At 36.0% G+C, this 24,666-nt stretch overlaps 1 non-coding gene across 1 annotated transcript; it reads left to right on the forward strand.

Annotated features, from left to right (window-relative positions):
* The first annotated feature begins 11,971 nt into the window (after positions 1-11,971).
* Positions 11,972-12,044, forward strand: Trnav-uac (transfer RNA valine (anticodon UAC)). The gene has a single exon. It is a non-coding gene; the product is annotated as a tRNA-Val (tRNA).
* The last annotated feature ends 12,622 nt before the right edge of the window (positions 12,045-24,666 follow it).

The raw sequence follows: 24,666 nt of genomic DNA on the forward strand, positions 1-24,666 counted from the left end.
GAGCATGATATATTCATTTACATTAGTGGCAGTTGTCCAACAACAAAATATTGAGTGCACTATCTGTCAAAAGCAGTGATTAGTGCAACTCTGATTTTGAGTTAGTTACTAGTTGGCGCCATTTTCCTTTGTTTGTGTGGGTGTTATATTTCTTAACTATTATACACACACAAACAAAACTTGTTGACAGATAGAGCCCTCCGCGAGAAAAAATTGTACTCAGCTGTTTATGGTACACTACCTGGTAATTATGACATGACCAGTGCTATTTCCTAGCAAAATTTTAGAAAAATCCTACCAAGCCAGACCAAAACCTACCAAATGTTCTACAAATCAAAAATGCAGTATATGTTTTTGTGATTCCATTTGCAAGTCGTATGTTTGCCCCGATTTCAATGAACAACCGTGCCAGTTTGGATAAAGCGATCAGTTGATTTAGGGATTTTGCACGTTAAGTGAGTTGCATGGATACTTCAAGATCTAAGTATGCAGCTGCCTCATAGCCCTGTTTTCCGATTGAAGACAGAGAACTGACAAAAGCCGCAGTTCCTAGCTACGAAATTTGTATGAGCTCTCTTAATGTCTGTACCAGTTATAGTCAATATCAGAAACTAACCCTCTTTTTACTAAAATTAAAAGCAATGAAACTCCTTTTAATAATATTTGGACCCTCGACATCGAACTCTTAACAAATACCAAGAAAAGACAAGAAATTAATAAATTTTGAGTTAACGCCGACGACTCTTTCAGTAAATAACTTGATATCTATATTTTGGAAAAACCTACCAAAAATTGAGGTCATCCTACCAACCTGCCAAGAGAATAAAAACCTACCAAAAAAGGCAACACAGGTCATGACTCCAAGTACTGCGCCTTCTATATTCGCGAATAGCCATTCATTCTTCGGAGCCATACAACAGCACGGGTAGTATCAGTGTCTTTCTTGCAATTGCTTACTTAATCCAAAGTATCATCTGTTAACCAATACTATCCTCCGAACTGGTGAACATTTACGAACTGGTGTCATTTGTTTCGTTCACGGCGGTGACGAGGTAAATAAATTTGCTGATTATCTCAAAGTTGTGCTTCCCAACTTTCTCCATTTTCTTCATCTGATCGGTTGTACATGGCGTTTTAGCAGTTGATACCAAGATATATTCATTTACAGGTAGTGGCAGTTGCCCAACAACAAAATGTTTAGTGCATTATCTGACAAAATCAGTGATTAGTTCAACTCTGATTTTGAGTATATTACTAGTTCGCGCCATTTTCCGTTGTTTGTATATGTATCATTCTTAACTATAATACACACACACACAACCAAAACTCGTTGACAGATAGTGTACTTCCCGAGAAAAAATTTGCTCAGCTGTTTACGGTACACTACCTGCTAATTATGTCATGGTTGATACCACCCATTTGGTTTTATCTCCATATGCTTCCAGGCTCATTTTCACTGATTCCCTTTCGATCTTTTTAAAGGCTGCAGTTACTACATCCGCTGACCGACCCATAATATCGATTTTATTTGCCAGCAGAAGAGAGCGTGAGAGCAAGCAAAATTTTGATACTTTCTTAATTGAATGCTTGCAATTTTATACTGGAGGATTATGCGTTCAAAATTAACCCTAATCGCCTCTTTCAAATGCCGAATCTTTACTAATTGTATGTATTTGACAACAGTATGATTTTTAAGGGATACCAAGTTCAGACATGGCTTGCAATACCTTTGTACGTATAGGACTTTCGAGAGCAGCTTTATAGTCTACGAAAAGATGGTAGGCGATAATTTGTCCCTCTTGAGTCTTTTCCAGAGTTTGGCGCAGTGTAAATATCTGGTCTATGGTGGATTTACCCCATTTATTTCGTTGACTTTAGATTATAGTCTTTCACAAAGTATGCTCGATAGTATCCTTTATGCGATAGGGAGGAGGCTTATTCCTCTGTAGTTGCCATATAATCTCTTGTCGCGTTTTTTGCGTTCGAGACATAGTATGCTGTGGTTCCAACCATCGGGTATGCGATCTTTTAGCCACATCGCGCATACGGCTGATACATAGTCTTATCAGCACGTCGGCTCCTGCTGCCTTGTTATATTCAATCCGGGTTGCTGCTACGAAGACCTCGTTCTGACTAGGCGGTACACATTCTATACTATAATTAGCAATTGGTTCTGTGGTATCCTCATCGCCGCCATTATCGGATACCATTTCCTTAGCATACTATCTACATCTGTTACTGACTATAGTTTATCTGTACCTATAGACTTTCTTCTTTGATGTTTTTTACATTTCGACTCGCTCACATCTATGTATTTCCATTTCCTTCCTCTTTTTGTGGTTCTCGCATTAAAGACACAACCTTTTCCATGTATTCCAATTGGATTCACATTGAGGGTTGCAACATTTTCGGGGTTTTCTGTTTTGATTGGGGCATTCGTTCGAAAAATTTTTCGTATATTGCTTTGTTTCTTTGCAACCAAAAGTTGGAATAAAAGGAAAAACGAAATATCGTAAGCAATTTAAACATGTTGTGTCTTTAAACTTTGTCACTCGTCATCCCGAATTGGACTCTAATGTCAACTCCTCTTCTTTTTGACGCTCTTTGCCTTGTGCTTCAATCAATCAATCATTTTTGAATCACAATTTCGTTGTGTTTTGAGCGAGTTGAATTGACTGGTTTCACTTTTGCACATCAGGGATGGAAAAGTTAGCACTATAGTACCTTATTCCGTACTTTTTCGACCCATGGAGTACCGCAGTACACCCGCGACCAATTTAGTACTTTTTCAGGCCTGATGAATTGTTTGAACAATTTGGATGTTTTTCAAACCTTTTTCATCTTTACAGGCGAGTAGTTCTTACTTTACGTTATGTATGTCGTTTGGGGTTTGAAAGGGGGCAAATATCGACTTACGTTTAGATTTATCGCAATTTCAATCGAAATTGGCTACGCAGTCTTTCGGTGCCTTTCCACATTCACCCTCAATATAATACCGATGGAATCAGAAGATAATAGCTGAAAATAGTTAAGTACTTTTATACAAAGTAATTGGTATACATAACTTCAATTCAAAATTTCCAAGTCAGAAATTAACGGTATTGTGGTGTCTTAAGGCTGGTACTACGTTTTTTTTTGGGGAAAAATTCCCTAAATCGTTCTTTCGGCGGTTTAACAAGGTTACCACATTTGATTTTTTTAGCTTTCTTTGGCCAAAATATTGTCATTTATATACAAAAATTAATAGGGCACCAACCAATTTATCAGCTGCTTACGTACATGTTTACACACAAATGTGAGTGCATGTACCGCACTCAAATTAATATAGGTTGTTGCAATTTCCACCAAAACCAACCCCATCGAAATTAATAAATAATGAACACACAAAACTATTTAAAAAGAAACGAATTAAAAAAAATTGATTTTGTAATATTTTTGTTGGTATAAGTAAAATAAGCAAAACTTTCCAAAAGCCTTTGCCAGCACCTTCCACTTGTATAAAAATAACGTTGCACAGTGGGCCAAATGGCAAAAAAATTGGAAATAAGTCTACAACTTTTTATCTGTTGATTTTAGCCATACAAAATGTTCTAGACATTTGTAGAGGAGGACATAGGCTTTCAGAAAAGTGCTGTTGTTGGTCCATATCTTTAATACAGGGTGAGCTACAGGGTGTCAAAGTTGACCACTTTTGACTTCTCCAAGCTTCTGGGGGCCATAACTTTTGATCTACTCAACCGATTTACATGATTTAGGACTCTAGAGAAAGAGCTTGACAAGATCTAAAAAACTTATGCATAAAGTACCATGCCATCGTGTACTGTTAAGGAGTTATGAATTGTTTAATTTTAAAATATGAAAATTTGGCCTTGGTTTTTTTCAGTGTTTTTTTAATAACTCCGTCAATTTTAAAGCTATAAACTTCATACTTCACACAAATTATGCCAGCATATGTGTGCATAAAATACAAAAGGAATCACGTGAATATCTTTGGCGGTTTAAAAATGGCATCGTTTTCAATATGAAAAATATTTTTTTTGTCAAAAAATTGCAAAATTTTTCAAAAAAGATACTCCCATTTCCTTTAAGTTTTCGCAAACTTTGGCCGTCAAAGCATTATCATTTCTTTCCATTTTCACAAAGTCGAGGTATTAAGAAAAGTTTTAAGTGCTAATTTGGCTAATTTCGATATCAAACAACACCGTTATCTTAAGACCAAAATGGCCAATTTTTTTACTAAACTTCAAAAGTTTCTCACTGGAAAAAAAGTTCCACGGGGATTTTTTCGCTTTTTTTGAACTTAAATGAAAGCTTAAAATGTTCCCAACATTTTAAGGTATGTCTCGCCATATCCTAGCCATAAATGAGATCGTAGCGATCAAAATACTGAAAAAAGTCAATTTTCAAGTAGTGCTATATTCATTGCTAAAAAACAAGTATTACGTCACATTTTATTGCAAAGATGTTAAATAAACTTTTATTTGGTAACACTTCTTCTACAAAACACAAAAAGAATCATGGAAATATCTCTATTCTATTCCATTTTATGGAACCGGCAATAAAAAAGTCAATTTTTCAAAAAAGTCGAATTTCCCAAATTTTGTTTTTGTTGTCCTAATTGCACATGACACACTATAGCCATATTTACGCAACATACCTTATCGTAAAGGAAATTTTCATACCTTTCCAACGATGTATAAAACATTTCTCAACTCGGATTCTATCTACTCTAAAATTCATTTACACTTCATTAAACTCTATATAAAAATGTCTATTTGTGAAATGGAACCTTATATGGGGCCTACACTAAAACATTGATAGATTTGCCCAGGGTTTACAATACAAATGTGTTAGAATAAAAAAAGGTCTCCTGCCAAAGTTTAAAAAAATTGGAATAAAAATATGTGTTTTAGAGCGAAAACACTTCGCATCGGCGTGCGTTTATATGTATATTAGCTACTCCCAAAATAAAAAAGCATTTTAGTTTTGTATTATTTGATTTTATTCTCTACCAAATAATCTAAGGTATCAAAATTTAAAAGCTCTTTAATTTGAATGGCATCGGGATCGTCCTTATCTATATCGTCACATATTTTTGGTAGCCATTTAGTTCTGATGCTGTATAGTACCGGATCAGACGATAGCAATAAATATTGAAGTAAATCATAATTTTGGTTAAATTTGGTGCTCTTTCGGGTATTGAAAAGCCGGAACTGTTTAACATCTCTATTACGGGATTCCTGAGCTTCTTCTGTAAGTTCTCCTAACGGAAGTATGTTGTATTCCACAATTTCCTTGCCATGATGTAAGACTTTATGTACTGTCGGTGTTAAAGCTTTCCACGAATATAAATCAGATAAAATGTTTTTTGTGTCATTACTATAAGCTTCAAATTTGGTTGAATTTATCATCTTTTTGCTATTGATTACAGCCAAAATCACTTTGAATCGTCTTAGCAAGTGTTCATCAAGACCGGTTATTTTAGATGTCGATACGGGGTCCTCAAAAAACCGCCTTGCCGAGTTGCCATCATTTGTGCTTCCGTATCCGTAAAGAGGTTTATCTATTATAAGTCCCTTTTGTTTAAACTCCAACTGGATTCGATTCTTCTCTTCCTGCCTCATTTTGTGAAGATCTTGGTTGTTTCTAGCAGAGACATCGCGGTTTCCAGGGCTAGTCCGATATTTAAGGTCATACGATAAATGCAAACAATACTCCATGAATCGAATTCTACAGTGCAGGGGCGAAATACCGAAATTGAGCGCATTTTCGTTTACTAAATTTTCATCAGACTTGTCCTCGAATTGCCCATTCTTCTTGCCACAAATATTGCATCTCCAATTGGACATAACGCCAGTTAATGCGTTTGCCACCTTTCCATCGATCATAGTGAGTTGTAGTTGAAACGAAACTTTTATATTTCTTCCCAATTGGTTTATAACAATCATGGGTAATGCAGCAATTTCTTCCTTTATTTCGTTCACCAAAGATCGTGTTGTGTTCCGGTCTTCCTTTGTATACTCAAACCGAATTGGGCGACATAAATATTTTGACCCAGGTGTTCTATTTATCCATATATCTTGAAATGCATTTTCTTTCGATGATGAAGATTGGTCCTTGTACAATCTCATTCTCAATGGTACTAATGATGCCATGAAAATTGATGCGAAGTTGGTATCTATTTCTGTTTGTTGCTTATATTCGGAAAATCCAGATGATCCATCACAACCCCATTTGCTGATCAAAACCACTTCGGAATTATTACATGTGTTCAACTGTTCTTCAGTAAAATTAGAAATAATTCTAACAGCTGTATTTTCAACAAGATCAGCAAGTTTCACTCTTGCTTTTAATTCGTCCACGTATATATTTGATGGCACCATTTTCGTCCTGGTGTTGTACAATTTATGTTTTGAGGGTAAACAACCCCATCCTTTTTCACGAAGAGCCTTCCTCATTGTTGAGTATTTGTTTCTTGAGAGGCCTAGGTTCAAAATCAGGGCCAGTGCATCTTCCTCCGTGAATTCTGTAGTCGATTTTGGAGTTGGAATACTTTCTACCATTCTCTTTACCCTTTTCGGAGATGCTAATGGTAAAACATCGACAATTCGTCCAACATTTTTTGGTTGTGTTTTTAACAATGCTGTTTTGAACGTATCTTTTATTAAATTTGGCGGATGTGCCGCCAATAGTTCCTCTTGTTTTTTCTTTTTGGTTTTCTCCGTAACTTCGTCGTATGCTTTGCTAGGCCGGCCGGGAATCAGCGGTTTAATTTCAATAAGTAGATCCGATTTCAGCCACTTCTCATACATTTTGAAAAACTTGATTTTTGCGAATGAACATTCTGGCAACCTTCTCTCAAATGATTTGTAGAATTTTTCAAGTTTGTCTAAAGCGTCTTTATTTAGCCTTATTCCATATATGTGGTCCAAAGTGTAAACAAGTTCCTTAAATGACTCCGTGTATGATTTGGAATCATTTTTGATGTCCCATACAATTTTCGAAAGAGTGGAATACTTCAGTATGACTTCCATAACTTATAAATGTCCTTTACGCCTCTACAAAATATAATGAAGAAAATTTGGATTTTGTTCAAATATTTATGCAATATATTCACAATTAATGACCCATTTCAGGTATCAGACGCAATCGTAAAAAGGGGTCCAAAGTGCCTCTTTTTACTTACTCTTCTATAATTATTTACCTGGACTCGAATTTGGTTAAAAAAAATGACAATGAATTTTTTATGGGTAGGTTTTTTCACATTCATTGATACGGTGGATTTCCTGGGAATTCGACATAGCGAAACAGGTAACATTTGTCTGCATCAAATCTTAACACAAATATATATATATATGCAGGTATATTTCTAGGTTACTTTTTATTCAAAAATCATCAGCTTACATTAAAAATAGATGTAGGTACTATACAAACGCACGCCGATGCGAAGTGTTTTCGCTCTAAAACACATATTTTTATTCCAATTTTTTTAAACTTTGGCAGGAGACCTTTTTTTATTCTAACACATTTGTATTGTAAACCCTGGGCAAATCTATCAATGTTTTAGTGTAGGCCCCATATAAGGTTCCATTTCACAAATAGACATTTTTATATAGAGTTTAATGAAGTGTAAATGAATTTTAGAGTAGATAGAATCCGAGTTGAGAAATGTTTTATACATCGTTGGAAAGGTATGAAAATTTCCTTTACGATAAGGTATGTTGCGTAAATATGGCTATAGTGTGTCATGTGCAATTAGGACAACAAAAACAAAATTTGGGAAATTCGACTTTTTTGAAAAATTGACTTTTTTATTGCCGGTTCCATAAAATGGAATAGAATAGAGATATTTCCATGATTCTTTTTGTGTTTTGTAGAAGAAGTGTTACCAAATAAAAGTTTATTTAACATCTTTGCAATAAAATGTGACGTAATACTTGTTTTTTAGCAATGAATATAGCACTACTTGAAAATTGACTTTTTTCAGTATTTTGATCGCTACGATCTCATTTATGGCTAGGATATGGCGAGACATACCTTAAAATGTTGGGAACATTTTAAGCTTTCATTTAAGTTCAAAAAAAGCGAAAAAATCCCCGTGGAACTTTTTTTCCAGTGAGAAACTTTTGAAGTTTAGTAAAAAAATTGGCCATTTTGGTCTTAAGATAACGGTGTTGTTTGATATCGAAATTAGCCAAATTAGCACTTAAAACTTTTCTTAATACCTCGACTTTGTGAAAATGGAAAGAAATGATAATGCTTTGACGGCCAAAGTTTGCGAAAACTTAAAGGAAATGGGAGTATCTTTTTTGAAAAATTTTGCAATTTTTTGACAAAAAAAATATTTTTCATATTGAAAACGATGCCATTTTTAAACCGCCAAAGATATTCACGTGATTCCTTTTGTATTTTATGCACACATATGCTGGCATAATTTGTGTGAAGTATGAAGTTTATAGCTTTAAAATTGACGGAGTTATTAAAAAAACACTGAAAAAAACCAAGGCCAAATTTTCATATTTTAAAATTAAACAATTCATAACTCCTTAACAGTACACGATGGCATGGTACTTTATGCATAAGTTTTTTAGATCTTGTCAAGCTCTTTCTCTAGAGTCCTAAATCATGTAAATCGGTTGAGTAGATCAAAAGTTATGGCCCCCAGAAGCTTGGAGAAGTCAAAAGTGGTCAACTTTGACACCCTGTAGCTCACCCTGTATTAAAGATATGGACCAACAACAGCACTTTTCTGAAAGCCTATGTCCTCCTCTACAAATGTCTAGAACATTTTGTATGGCTAAAATCAACAGATAAAAAGTTGTAGACTTATTTCCAATTTTTTTGCCATTTGGCCCACTGTGCGTTGTTATAATAGCAAGACCAAAAGGACAACACTTTCTTTCACAATCGTTATTACTTCGTACAGATTTATTGCAATAGCTTGTTATGAAAGAAACGTTTATTTTTTTATTTATTTTAGAAGCATATTTATATATATATATATATTTCTATATTTATATACAAATTGTTTCTTATTTGTGCATCCACAAATAATATTTCCACCCCGAGTAAGTACTTGTGAGCAAGATCACTAACAAACAATTAGTTACTATTAGAAGTTTGGCGATCGCGTTTATTTTATGTAAGAAAACGACTTGTTGCGCAGCGACAGGGGTTGTGCTTTTTTGGGCGTCGTGAAATGTAAATTTCCGCTAGATGAAAAAACAAGCTGAGTATTCTGTTCAATTTTTTGAGCGGAATGCTGTTAAACTCCATTAAAAAAAGTCGGCGAAACGTTGGCTGAAAATCGGCGGAAAAGTACTCTTTTTATAGTGAGGAAAATGGCACAAAACTATTATAGTGGCAACACTTGAAACTAATGCCGGCATCATATTAGTTTGTTTTATTGGTTTCAGTGGTTCGTTTTTCTTTATTTGTTTGAACAAAAAGTATATAAAATAGAGAAAACAGTAAGTAGAGAAACAGAAAATTGTTTTGATATGGAAACAAAAAAAATTTGATTGCTTCCATATTTCGCTCGCGAAACAATTAAAAATTTCAGCGGCTATTCCGAAAGCGAAACGAACACTTTTCATCAATATTTTCCGCTCATTTTTCCAACCATTACCAGTTTTTTATTTCACGTGAAATAATTTGATTTGTAACAAATCGGACTTGATTTCTCCAATTGAATATTTTTGAAACCTTTAGGGGTACTATATTAGATTTTAGCGAAATTTTTTCGTGATTACTTTTTTTAGATAATAAATTTTGAAGGAAAAAACTTGCTGATATCATTCAGTGGGACAATCCCCCATTAATGCTGGTACTACGTTGTTTTTACGGAAAATTTTCCGAAAATCGTTCTTTCGGTGGTTTTTCAAGGTTACCACATTTGATTTTCATGGCCAAAATGTTGCCATTTAATTAAAAAAAAGAATATGGCATCAAACAATTTATCAGCTGCTTACGAGCTTGTGTACACACAAATGTGAGTGTGTGGGTCGTACTGAAATGCATGTATGTTTTTGTAATGTCAACCAAATTCGTAATTAATATATTATAAAACACAAAACAATTTAAAAAAAGACGAATTCAAAATTTATTTGTAAAAATAATTAGATTTTGTAGTATTTTGACTGTTATAAGTTAAATAAGCACAACTTTCCAAAAGCCTTTGTCAGCATCTTCCTCTTTTATCCAAATATTGTTGTTATAATTGCAAGACCAAAATCGCAACATATTCTTTCACAAACCTTATTATTTCGTACAGATTGATTGAGTTGCATGTTGTGAAAGAAATATTTATTTTTCTCTCGGGTATATTTACTTATATTAAACAAATAACATTCTTATTTATGCATCCACTAACAATTTATTTTTTTCCAACCAGAGCAACATCACTAACACTAACAAACACCCAGTTACAATTAGAAGTTTGACGATCGCGTTTATTTTGCATTAGAAAATGACTTGTTGCACAGCGACTTGGTTGAAATTTAAATACCGCAGTGGAACGGTATCCCAACTTTACATTAAGAAGGCAGCCTTTCATTACAAATGTTTTTTCTCCTACGCCATGCTTATTAAAAATTTATTGGGTTGCCCAAAAAGCAATTGTCGGTAATATAGTAGTAATATAGTCGGCGTTGACAAATTTTTTCAACGGCTTGTGACTCTGTTCATTCTTTCTTCTGTCAGTTATCAGCTGTTACTTTTAGCTTGCTTTGGAAAAAAAGTGCGCGAAATTTTGTTTACATTCGTTTGTTTGGCGTCAATTTTAATATGGGTACCACAGGTATTGAAAGAAATTCATTTAACAAACCGAATCAACGCTTGTGATATGCACCTGAAACGCAATGAATTCGATCCGTTTTTAAAACGAATCATAACTGGAGATGAAAAATGGATTGTTTACAACAACGTTAGTCGAAAACGATCATGGTCCAAGCATGGTGAACCAGCTCAAACCAGTTCAAAGGCTGATATCTACCAAAAGAAGGTTATGCTGTCTGTTTGGTGGGATTGGAAGGGTGTGGTATATTTTGAGCTGCTTCCAAGGAACCAAACGATTAATTCGGATGTTTACTGTCAACAATTGGACAAATTGAATACAGCCATCAAGGAGAAGCGACCAGAATTGGTCAATCGTAAAGGTGTCATATTCCACCAGGACAACGCTAGACCGCACACATCTTTGGTCACTCGCCAAAAACTGAGTGAGCTTGGCTGGCAACTTTTGATGCATCCACCATATAGCCCTGACCTTGCACCATCAGACTACCATTTATTTCGATCTTTGCAGAACTCCTTAAATGGTAAAACTTTCGGCAATGATGAGGCTATAAAATCGCACTTGGTTCAGTTTTTTGCAGATAAAGGCCAGAAGCTCTATGAGCGTGGAATACTAAATTTGCCAGGAAGATGGCAAAAGGTTATCGAACAAAATGGAAATTATATATTTGATTAAAGTTCATTCTAAGTTTTATTAAAAATGCATTTAATTTCTTTTAAAAAATCCGCAATTACTTTTTAGGCAACCCAATACTTGACCCCCCTCATCAAGCGTTTAGCGATATTTGGTTTTATTTATTTTATCAAGACGGCGAAGTGATTGCTTTGAACTAACATCTGTAATTTTGATGTTGCTTTTCATTTTTGTCCGTGAAAAAATATTACATTGACAAAAATCCTCTAAGTGAATTGGATTGACTGAGTTGGCATCACTTTAAAACTGCTCAGGTAATATGAATCTCTCTCGCTCTCTGTTGTTGGCTTAAATATCCAGAGAAAATTGTTGATTAATTGAATTTAGGAAACCCATTTAATGGTTTGCTGACCTTCATATGATTCTAAAGATGGGAATGTAATGTCGCCTATATTTTAACATATGCTAATACAATAAAATTTGAAAATCACAAGAGTGACCCATGTGCCAGAAATAAAGAAATTAGCCCGAGTGCTGCCAAGTGGTTCCATAGTGTAGCGGTTATCACGTCTGCTTTACACGCAGAAGGTCTCCAGTTCGATCCTGGATGGAACCAGATTTGTATTTTTTAACATCTCCTTACTTGTTTTTAGCCTAGTTGATTTAAGCACTTAATAGCTTCTTATGGCTGCTACTATGTTCGTTTTTCGCGTCATTTTGTCGTGACTACTTTTTTCAGATAATAGATATTGAAGCAAAAAACTTGCTGATTTCATTCAATAGGACATAGCCTCATTACTTGTCATAAATTTGTGTTTTTAGCTATAAGGACTCATGTTTTAGAATTTCATAAGAATTGCAATAAGCCAGCACATAAATAGACGAGCAAAGATTTACGTTGGTAGCTTCTACAGGGAATAAATCATACAACCAGTGTACTGTGGTAACAATAAATATTCGCATGATTATGACAAATATAGGGAAAGTCATATGGATAAAAAAGTGACATGTCATGTGACAAATACACTCGTTTGATAAAACTGCTATCATACGTTTGAAGTTTTCAAAAATTATTTCCTGTTGCACGTATGAATGCAACATACCCATATATAGACCCTCGATACCATATATATATATATATATAGACCAATCACAACAATATGGGACTCAAATGAGATGTATTTAAGATTAGAAAACATATTTGATATCTAATTTTCGGACCAAGTGTTTGGAAAACCACCCCAACCCCCAAAACATCTCTAAATCGGACATATTTACCGACCATGGCAATATAGGACTCAAATGAAAGGTATTTGCGAGTAGAATACGAATTTGACATCCAAATCTGGGACCAAGTTTCTGGAGTCCACCCCTTCCCCCTGTTTTGGGTATATTTGATATATTTTCATGGCTAAGTGTTTGGGGTACTACCTGCTCCCCAAAACACCTCTTAATCGTACATATTTACCAACCATGTGAAATGAATGGTTTTGGGGATAGAGCACGAAATTGATTGATTGAGCACTATGTTTATATTTTTTTAAGGGCCATGATTTACCGATTATGCCAATATGGGGCTCAAATGAGAGGTATTTGGGAACAAAGCACGAAATTCATACCCACATTCGGGAGTTCACACTGAGGGTCCACACCACCCCCCAAACCCACCAATCACCACCCTACGGGCCTTTCCACTCCCAAAATCCCCATGGGAATATCGGACTCAAATAGTGCATTTTAAGAGTGGAGTACATCTAACATCCAAACTTAAATGACCCCAAACCCTTCGAGCAATTTCGTAGTACCATAAAGATAACATGGGATTCAGATGAAGACATTTATATTGTTATGCTATTAGTCAAGCGATATGCATATATTTTTTTTCGTAGCACGGTATTTTGCTAAAAGTTCTTTAATTGTCGAAAATAAATTTTCAAAGTAGTTTTGTTCCACATAGAGCGCAGCGGAGCGGGCCCTGTCCAGCTAGTCTTAAATTAAAACTCATCAAAATATGATACAGGGAAATTACGTCGTTTAAAAGTCATCACCCTAATAGGTGTTGAACAAGGATTATTTACCTACACTACATTTCTACCCGGCAAGTCCATTTAGCACCCACCTTGTTCGTAAGGGTGATGACTTTTTGTTTTTTATACCCTCCACCATAGGATGGGGGGTATACTAATTTCGTCATTCTGTTTGTAACTACTCGAAATATTCGTCTGAGAGCCCATAAAGTATATATATTCTTGATCGTCCGTCTGTCCGTGCGTCCGTCCGTCCGTCTGTCTGTCGAAAGCACACTAACTTCCGAAGGAGTAAACCTAGCCGCTTGAAATTTTGCACGATTACTTCTTATTAGTGTAGGTCGGTTGGTATTGTAAATGGGCCATATCGGTCCGTGTTTTGATATAGCTGCCATATAAACCGATCTTGGGTCTTGACTTCTTGAGCCTCTAGAGTGCGCAATTCTTATCCGATTGGGATGAAATTTTGCGTGACGTGTTTTGTTATGGTATCCAACAACTGTGCCAAGTATCGTTTACATCGGTCCATAACCTGATATAGCTGCCATATAAACTGATCTTGGGTCTTGACTTCTTGACCCTCTAGAGTGCGCAATTCTTATCCGATTGGAATGAAATTTTGCACGACGTGTTTTGCTATGATATCCAATAACTGTGCCAAGTATGGTTCAAATCGGTTCATAACCTGATATAACTGTCATGTAAACCGATCTTGGGTCTTGAAATCTTGAGCCTCTAGAGTGTGCAATTCTTATCCGATTAGGATGAAACTTTGCACGACGTGTTTTGTTATGACATCCAACAACTGTCCCAAGTATGGTTCACATCGGTCCATAACCTAATATAGCTGCCATATAAACCGATCTTGGGTCTTTACTTCTTGAGCCTCTAGAGCGCGCAATTCTCATCCGATTTGACTGAAATTTTGCACATAGTGTTTTAGTATCACTTCTAACAACTGTGCTATGTATGGTTCAATTCTGTCCATTACCTGGTATAGCTGTCATATAAACCGATCTTGGGTCTTGACTTCTTCGGCCTCTAGAGAGCGCAATTCTTATCCGATTTGCCTGAAATTTTGTACAACGGATCCTCTTGACTTCTTGGGAAGCTGTATCGGTCTTCTTGGAAACTGTATCGGTCTATAGCCCGATACAGCTTCCATATAAATCGATCTCTCTATTTTACTTCTTGAGCCCCCAAGGGCGCAATTCTTATTCGAATTGGCTGACATTTTACACAAGTCTCCAACATAAAATTTTATTGTGGTCTAAACCGGATCATTTCTTGATATCGCTCTAATAGCAGAGCAAATCTTTTCTTATATCATTTTTTGCCTAAGAAGAGATGCCGGGAAAAGAACTCGACAAATGTGCTCCAAGGTGGAGGGTATATAAGATTCGGGCCGGCCGAACGTAGCACGCTTTTACATGTTTTTTCTCAAAAATTATTTCCTGTTGCATGAATGGAAGAATTTTTGTCTATTAAACACTTCAATAACGCTTATTCCATTAAAATATTAAGAAAGGTCACGCATAAACCACTCTAAAATTAAAATGTATAATTTTTTAAATTATTTTGTGCGCGGGTTTTTTTACGAATCGCCTTATATGTAAGATTTTAGTTAATTTTATGGTTATTTCAATTACGCAAAAAAGTGAATATATTTTTTTTATATGCATGTGCCTACTCCAAAAAAAAAGAACAAAAAACTTGGATTTACATATTAAGTCTTTTCCAATAAAAATTTGCAGGAGAGTAAGATCCATTTTACTCTCTTAAAAAATTTGCAAGCAAAAGTGAGCGAACGACTTCTAGTGAAAATTTGTTGAAAAACATCTGATTTTTATTTTGGTTTGTTTCTTATTTGCAAGCTTGGAAAACAATTTTTTTTAAATAAAAAATACTGGCGATACTTGTGAGGTATTTTCCTTAAATGAAGTCAATTTATTGACCCGAGAGTGAAAAGGCTAGATTGGGAGCCATTTGTATATGCGTGATCTCCGTGCCGCTGGACAGCCTATCTGAAAAAAAATTATAGTACCCGATGTTTGGAAGATGAGCAGTCTTATCCCGCTACTGAAAACTGAAAATGACATGAGCAAGGGGGAGTCGTACAGACCGACTCCCCCTTGTAGCCAAGACGTATGAGGGACTACTCCTTCCGCTGAAATTTTGCGCATAGTGTTTTAGTATCACTTCTAACAACTGTGCTATGTATGGTTCAATTCTGTCCATTACCTGGTATAGCTGTCATATAAACCGATCTTGGGTCTTGACTTCTTCGGCCTCTAGAGAGCGCAATTCTTATCCGATTTGCCTGAAATTTTGTACAACGGATCCTCTTGACTTCTTGGGAAGCTGTATCGGTCTTCTTGGAAACTGTATCGGTCTATAGCCCGATACAGCTTCCATATAAATCGATCTCTCTATTTTACTTCTTGAGCCCCCAAGGGCGCAATTCTTATTCGAATTGGCTGACATTTACACAAGTCTCCAACATAAAATTTTATTGTGGTCTAAACCGGATCATTTCTTGATATCGCTCTAATAGCAGAGCAAATCTTTTCTTATATCATTTTTTGCCTAAGAAGAGATGCCGGGAAAAGAACTCGACAAATGTGCTCCAAGGTGGAGGGTATATAAGATTCGGGCCGGCCGAACGTAGCACGCTTTTACATGTTTTTTCTCAAAAATTATTTCCTGTTGCATGAATGGAAGAATTTTTGTCTATTAAACACTTCAATAACGCTTATTCCATTAAAATATTAAGAAAGGTCACGCATAAACCACTCTAAAATTAAAATGTATAATTTTTTAAATTATTTTGTGCGCGGGTTTTTTTACGAATCGCCTTATATGTAAGATTTTAGTTAATTTTATGGTTATTTCAATTACGCAAAAAAGTGAATATATTTTTTTTATATGCATGTGCCTACTCCAAAAAAAAAGAACAAAAAACTTGGATTTACATATTAAGTCTTTTCCAATAAAAATTTGCAGGAGAGTAAGATCCATTTTACTCTCTTAAAAAATTTGCAAGCAAAAGTGAGCGAACGACTTCTAGTGAAAATTTGTTGAAAAACATCTGATTTTTATTTTGGTTTGTTTCTTATTTGCAAGCTTGGAAAACAATTTTTTTTAAATAAAAAATACTGGCGATACTTGTGAGGTATTTTCCTTAAATGAAGTCAATTTATTGACCCGAGAGTGAAAAGGCTAGATTGGGAGCCATTTGTATATGCGTGATCTCCGTGCCGCTGGACAGCCTATCTGAAAAAAAATTATAGTACCCGATGTTTGGAAGATGAGCAGTCTTATCCCGCTACTGAAAACTGAAAATGACATGAGCAAGGGGGAGTCGTACAGACCGACTCCCCCTTGTAGCCAAGACGTATGAGGGACTACTCCTTCCGCTCCTCTCGTTGGACAATTTCCATTCGCCGAGCACCAGCATGCATTTTAAGGGCAGCATAGGACGTATACAAAAGTACTCTTGTTGTGCTGACAAAGATACCTTAGACTAACCATCTAATGCTTTTGGATATTGTGGCTAGATAAATTGCTATGATCACTGATGTGAAGCTAAGGGAGTTTTCTATTTGGTCATGTGGTGGCTACGGACACTTTGTTATCATTGAAGATATCTGTATCCGTACACAATTGGCAGACTAATTTGCAAAAAATTTTTTCTAATTCCACTTTGCGTCACTTGTCTAACTGCTAGACCCACTCAATCCTATGGCAGCATCTTCCCCCCTTAAAAAATTCAAAGGAACGGCGTTGGTTTCATCGTAGCTCTCCGATGAGTATGATTCCATCAAAACACTTAAGAAACAGATAATTGCTCTTTTCTTGGTGTCTGTAAGGATACAATGATTTCATTTGTGAAGATTTTGCAAATTTTGCACTTACCTTCTAATGTAGAACAACCTTCATTTCTCGAGTTTCCTATACCTGAACACTAGCTGCTGCCATGAACCTTCATTAAAAGTAAATCAAAATGAAACAAATTAAATAATTACCAATAAACAATATTTATATTTCTTACTTACCTCTGCCTTTTTGATCCATTTTGGCGTTAGCTTTTGTATTTTCATGTAACGGCTGCTTTTCATAAAACAGCTGACCTTTACAAAACATCTGTGCAATGTTGCAAATTTCTACTGGTAAAAAAGTTCCAGTAGAAATTTGCAGGTTCTCTATTCTCAACTATTCTAACTCTCAAAATTTGCTCTCTCTCGCGCGTACCCGAACGACTTCCAGCAAAAATTTATGCAAATTTGCACAAATTCGCATAGTCCAACTAAAAAGCACAAATTGAAAAGAAGAACAAACAGCTTAAGAATATGTTTCGAAAATTACAACTAGTGAAAAGAATGAATGAAAAACAAAAAACATATAAAATTACCTTTTAAAGGCGTGCTAAGTTCGGCCGGGCCGAATCTTATATATCCCTTCACCAGGGATCGAATTTGTCAAGTTCTTTCCCAGTATCTCTTTTTAGGCAAACAAAGGATAAAAGAAACAATTCCTATTATAGAAGAGCTTTATCAAGTTATGGTCCGATTCGGACAATAACTTTATTGAATGTTGTCATTGTGTGAAATTTCAGCCAATTCAAAAAAGAAGAAGCGAGATCGGTGTATATGGGAGCTGTATCAGGCTATAGACCGATTCAGACCATATTTGGCACGTATATGGAAGAAGCCGTTGTACCAAAATTCCACCCAAATCGGATAATAATTGCGTCCTCTAGAGGCTCAAGAAGTCAAGAACCCAGATCGGTTTATATGGCAACTATATCAGGTTATGAACCAACCAGTTGTTGGAAGTTAAAACAAAACACTTCACGCAAAATTTCAGCTAAGTCCAATAAGAATTGCGCCCTCTAGAGGCTCGAGAAGTCAAGAATCAATATCGGTCTATATGGCAGCTATATCAGGTTATGGACCGATTTAAACAATAATTAGCATAGTTGTTGGAAGTCATAATGGAAAATGTCAACCAAATCGGAAAAGAATTGCGCCCTCTAGTGGCTCAAGAAGTCAAGATCCAAGATCGGTTTATATGGCAGCTATATCAAAGATGGTCCATTTTCAATCCCAACCAACCTACACTGATAGGAGGGGTGTACCAAAACTCACTTTGCCAAATTTCATCGAAATCGGATAAAAAAATGCTCCTCTTATGAGCTCAATACTCTATATGGGTAGATCGGTTTATATGGCATCTATATCCAAGAATAACCCGATCTGGACCACATTCAATAAATAGGTGTAGGGTTCTACTAGAAGTTAATGTGCCAAATTTCATCGCAATCGGATGAAAATTTCGCATTTTATTGGCTCAATACACTATATCAGGAGATTGTTCTGATCTGGACCACATCTCACAGGAATGGGTAAGGGTTTATCAGAACTCACGTCCCAATTCTCATCGAAATCGGGTAACAAATGGATCTTTTATGGTTCTAATACCCTATATCGGGAGATCGGGCGGTCGGTCTACAGGGCAGCTATATCTAAATATGGTCCAATCTGGCCTACACTTCACAGAAGTGGTACAAAGAATACGAAATCATCAAAAATTAATCCCAAAATGTAAATACCCAAAAAGGTATTTATTGGGTAAATACCCAATCTTGGCAACACATCGTGCAACTCTGATTTTGTGTATGTAACTACCTGTAAATGAATATATCTTGCACACGATGTGTTGCCAAGATATATTCATTTACAGGTAGTGGCAGTTGCCCAACAACAAAATTTTGAGTGCACAATCTATCAAAATCAGTGATTAGTGCAACTCTGATTTTGTGTATGTTACTAGTTCGCGCCATTTTTCGTTGTTTGGGTGTGTTCTGGTTCTTAACTATAATACACACACAATCAAAACTCGTTGACAGATAGTGCACTTCGCGAAAAAATTGTACTCAGCTGTTTACGGTACACTCCCTTGCACTTATGTAATGATGTGCTGCGATGTTATACCACTAAGCCATGGTGTAACGTAGCCAGTAAGCACGCCTGGCGTTAAAAAAAGAGTGTCGTAAACAGAGCTGCCATACGTTTTTTTGGGTCATAATTTGGCCTTTTGACGCCTTGAAGATTTTTTTACTTTGAAGGGGACATAATTATTTTGGTCATCGGGTCGATATTGGAAACGGAGTACGTTTTTTGCTGAATATTGTAGTATAATCAAATTTTTACTAACTCGGTTTTTGTGCCAAAAAAGGTCCGCCTTTTTGAAGATGTTACATTGTCAGAAAATTTTGTCCTCTGAGACATTTTTATAAAATGTTATTAAAGATTTCATTGAAATTTTGTGTTGAGGGTAATTACAATTACATTTTATCTTTGGAGAAAATTTTTTAGAGTGTTGACTCTAGAGATGTTTTCATTAATATTTTTTACTTAAAGTAAATTTAATTTTGCCTCCGGATATTTAAATATTGAAATGTGTGTGGTTTTTATACCCTCCACCATAGGATGGGAGCTATACTAATTTCGTCATTCTGTTTGTAACTACTCGAAATATTCGTCTGAGACCCCATAAAGTATGTAGATTCTTGATCGTCGCGACATTTTATGCCGATCTAGTCATGTCTGTCCGTCTGTCTATCGAAAGCACGCTAACTTCCGAAGGAGTAAATCTAGCCGCTTGAAATTTTGAAAATTTTCCATGTTTTGATATAGCTGCCATATAAACCGATCTTGGGTCTTGACTTCTTGAGCCTCTAGAGTGCGCAATTCTTATCCGATTTGAATGAATTTTTGCACGAAGTATTTTGTTATGATATCCAACAACTGTGGTATGGTTTAAAGTATGGTTTAAATCGGTTCAAAACCTGATATAGCTGTCATATAAACAGATCTAGGGTCTTGATTTCTTGAGCTTCTAGAGGGCGCAGTTCCTATTCGATTTGGCTGAAATTTTGCATGACGTATTTTCTTCTTACTTTCAACAACTGTATCTAATAAGGTTCGAATCGGTTTATAACCCGATATAGCTGCCATATAAACCGATCTGGGATCTTGATTTCTTTAGTCTCTATAGGTCGCAATTTTTATCCGATTTGCCTGAAATTTTGTACGACGGATCCTCTCATGAGGATCAGCTCCCATATAAATCGATCTCTCTATTTTACTTTTTACGTTGACAGATAGTGCACCTCGCGAGAAAAATGGTAATTATGTTATAGGTGGCACCGGGTCTTGCGCAAACGCTGAGTGCCTATGATGCTTGATATGACAAGACGAGTTCTTGGCGCCTTTAAATAACCAATGACCACCTTGTTCCCGCGGCGATGGGTCCTTTGGACCGGAACGAGCTTGCTCACACAGGAGCTTGACGAAGATTGCCACCTCCTCATGAAGCTGTGGCTACAACAACAACACATTTGAAAAGGATAAGTTGTAAAACAAAGTTTATTTCTTAAACCACTTTGATATTTCAATTTACGGCATTAGCCACTCAAGGTAGTTTTGTTGGGGCAAGTACGTTTACATTGGCCACTAAATCCGGATTTATGGCCTTATCGAGATTTATGTGCTAAATCCAGTGTTTTTGCAGGTTTTACAATACAAAAACAAATCCCAAAACAAGCAAATTGAATAATCGATAAAAGCACCAAATATGCAATTGTTTTCAAGAATTGTGTATGGTTGTGTGTGATATGCTCATTCACGTATTCGCATGTACGCTTGTGTATGTCACTTAAATCCCCAAAAACTCAGCTTAAACGGCCTGGATTTGTTTTTGGATTTAGTTAAACTTAGCTTTAAAATTTCAATGTAAACGTAGTGCAGAAGTTAGCATGTCTCCCTATGACGCTGATCGCCTGGGTTCAAATCCTGGTGAGACCATCAGAAAAATTTTCAGCGTTGGTTTTCCCCTCCTAATGCTGGCAACATTTGTGAGGTACTATGCCATGTAAAACTTCTCTCCAAAAAACTGTCGCACTGCGGCACGCCGTTCGGACTCGGCTATAAAAACGAGACCCCTTATCATTGAGCTTAATTTTGAATCGGACTGCACTCATTGATGTGTGAGAAGTTTGCTTCTGTTCTGTGGAATGTTCATGGACAAAATTTACAATTGCAATGTAAACATGCTGTTAGTAGTACCATGAGTGTAGAAGGTTGCACTTTAAATCAGCAGCTATAATTCTAGCAATTTTTTTATATCAGTGAGAAAAAAATTTCATTTTGCTGTGCCAATCGACCATTTTTTTGTAACACTGACAAATTTTGATGTTTGTCAAAAATCAAAAGTAAAGTGCGCGCCACATAATAATACAGAAAAAAGCCAGAAAATAATAATTATTTGCGTAATGAATATTTTTCAAAAATATTTTCCATTACTACTAGCAGTTATATTGAAAATGCGAACTTTGCAATATGGAGATATTTTAGGTCTTGTTTTGGAAAAGAGGAAAACACGGCGAATAAGAGAAGGAATGTTATTTTAAGGCTGGTACTACGTTCATTTTTACGGAAAAATGTCCGAAAATCGTCCGAAATCGGTGGTTTGACAAGGTTACCCAAAATGTTGCCATTTACATATAAAAAGATAATATGTCATCAAAGAATTTATCAGCTGCTTACGTGCATGTGTACACACAAATGTGAGTGTGTGGGTCGTACTGAAATTCATGGATGTTTTTGTAATTCCAACCAAAACCCACCCCTTCGTAATTAATATTTTTATTGAAACGCAAAACAATTTAAAAAGATCCAAATGTAGAATTTATTTGTAAAAATAATTCGATTTTATAGTATTTTCACTGTTATAAGTTAAATAAGCAAAACTTTCCAAAGCCTTTGTCAGCATCTTCCACTTTTATCCGAATATTGTTGTTGTAATTGCAAGACCAAAAGCGCAACACATTCTTTTACAAACCTTATTATTTCGTACAGATTGATTGACTTGCGAAAGAAATATTTATTTTTCTTTCGAGTATATTTACTTATATTAAAAAAAAATACTTTCTTATTTATGCATCCACAAACAAAACAAACATCACTAACACTATCAGTGATTAGTCCAACTCTGATTTTGTGTATGTTTCTAGTTCGCGCCATTTTTCGTTGTTTGTGTTATGGTTCTTAACTGTAATACACACACCCAAGCAAAACTCGTTAACAGATAGTGCACTTCGTGCATTTTTATACATTTCTTTACAAAAAATAACAACACTCCAAATTCACCGATGTCGCTATTGGTATATTTTGCGAATTCATTGAAAAGCAAAAGAAAATAAACAGCTGATAAAATGTTTCTACAAAATATTGCAAAATACATCAGTAAAATGTGAAAATATTGGGTTGCCCAAAAAGTAATTGCGGATTTTTTAAAAGAAAGTAAATGCATTTTTAATAAAACTTAGAATGAACTTTAATCAAATATACTTTTTTTACACTTTTTTCTAAAGCAAGCTAAAAGTAACAGCTGATAACTGACAGAAGAAAGAATGCAATTACAGAGTCACAAGCTGTGAAAAAATTTGTCAACGCCGACTATATTACATTTTGGGCAACCCACTATAAACGATTATTGATATAGCACATATTTTAGCTTTATATACCCACCTACGTAGGATGGGGGTATACTAATCCAGTCATTCCGTTTGTAACACATTGAAATATTGATCTGCGACTCCATGAAGTATATATATTCTGGATCGTCTCGACATTCTTAGTCGATCTAGCCATGTCCGTCGAAATCACGATAGAGGTCGAACGCGTAAAGCTACCCGCTTGAATTTTTGCACAGATACTTCTTATTGGTGTAGGCCTTTGGGGATTCCAAATGGGTCATATCGGTTCAGATTTGGATAAAGCCCACACCGATCCATGGATCTGACTTGAGCCCCCAGATGCCTTCATTTTTATCCGATTTAGCTGAAATTTGGGACAACGACATGTTCCAATATCCACGCCAAGTACGATCCTAGTCGGTCTATAAACTGATATAGCCCCCATATAAATTGACCCCCGGTTTGAAATTGAGACCATTGAAGCCTCAATCAGTTCCCGATTTGATTGCTGAAAAATAATTCAAATACAACCTCATTTAATAAGAGTACATTTTTAGCGGAATCCATGGTGGTGGGTACCCAAGATTCGGCCCGGCCAAACTAGCACGTTTTTACTTGTCTTCTTTTCATACACATGATTTTGGGCCTTTGTAAGACGTTTTCTTTTGAATTTGGCAAATGTTGTTCTATAGCTGCTGTTTTGCCATTTTAACAAGAACTAAAAATGCGCGTGGACCGATATTTATTACGAGCAACACTGCAACCAGTAGCAACGCCCCAGAAGAAGGAGAAATATCGGGAGAAAAGGAGAGAAGAGAAACGTCTATTCTGCAGAAAAAAAAGAAATGGAAAGACGTGAGTGTGAGAGTGAATTCCAGAAATTTTACCACATCCATCTGCTGAGACAAAGAAGGAAATCTTGTTACTGACACAGATGGCATACTGAGGATATGAAAAGAACATTGTACCTAACTGAAAGTGTCTGACGATGGCATCGTAGAGGATACCGCAGAATCAATCCCAGATGATGGTATAAAATGTTTACCTCCTAGTCAGAATGAGGTCCAAGTAGCAGTGACCCGACTGAAGAACAGCAAGGCAGCAGGATCCGACGGGTTGCCCGCTGAACTATTTAAGACCAGAGGCGACCCGCTGATAAGGCGTTTGTATGAGCTTTTTTCGCGCAATCTGGCTAGAAGAACACATACCCGATGATTGGAACCCCAGCATACTATACCCCGTACACAAGAAAGAAGACAAGATGGAATGTTTCAACTACAGAGTATCTGGTTTGCGAGCGTACTGTGTGAAAGATTAAAACCAAAAATCAATGAGATAATTGGGCCAAATCAATGCGGCTTAAGACCTGGTAAATCCACCCTAGACCAGATATTCACACTGCGTCAAATCAAAACCTACCATCTCTTTGTTGAGGTTTCAGACAATGAGACAGCCTTTCGTGTGATCTCTTTAATATCCTGCTGAAGAAGATTATACGAGATGTAATGTGAATATTTATGGCACACTACTCGCAAGACAATAAATGCTACTCGCCTATGCTGACGACGTCGATATCATAGGTCTGTCACCGGAAGTAGTAACTGAGGCCTTTGAAAGAACCAAAAAGAAATCAGCGAAAATGGGTCTGGCAGTAAATGGAGACAAAACAA

The sequence above is a fragment of the Stomoxys calcitrans genome, chromosome 1 (genome assembly GCF_963082655.1).
Source record: "Stomoxys calcitrans chromosome 1, idStoCalc2.1, whole genome shotgun sequence".
Lineage (NCBI taxonomy): Eukaryota > Metazoa > Arthropoda > Insecta > Diptera > Muscidae > Stomoxys > Stomoxys calcitrans.